Here is a 269-nt window from a genome sequence, read left to right as displayed (position 1 = left end):
TATATATATATATATATATATATCTTTCTTTTACTTGCTTCAGTCATTTGACTGCGGCCATGCTGGGGCACCGCCTTGATGGGTTTTATTCGAACAAATCGAACTTTGGAATTATTTTCTGAAGCTTAGTACTTATTCTATTGGTTTCTTATCGCCGAACCGCTAGGATATCGGATTGTCTAGTGATGGTGAAGGACAAACACAAACATAGAGAATACATACATACATACATGCATACATACATACATACATACATACATACATACATG

The sequence above is a fragment of the Octopus bimaculoides genome, chromosome 4, assembly GCF_001194135.2.
Source record: "Octopus bimaculoides isolate UCB-OBI-ISO-001 chromosome 4, ASM119413v2, whole genome shotgun sequence".
NCBI classification, from domain to species: domain Eukaryota; kingdom Metazoa; phylum Mollusca; class Cephalopoda; order Octopoda; family Octopodidae; genus Octopus; species Octopus bimaculoides.
Note: the sequence above shows the minus strand (reverse complement) of the source record.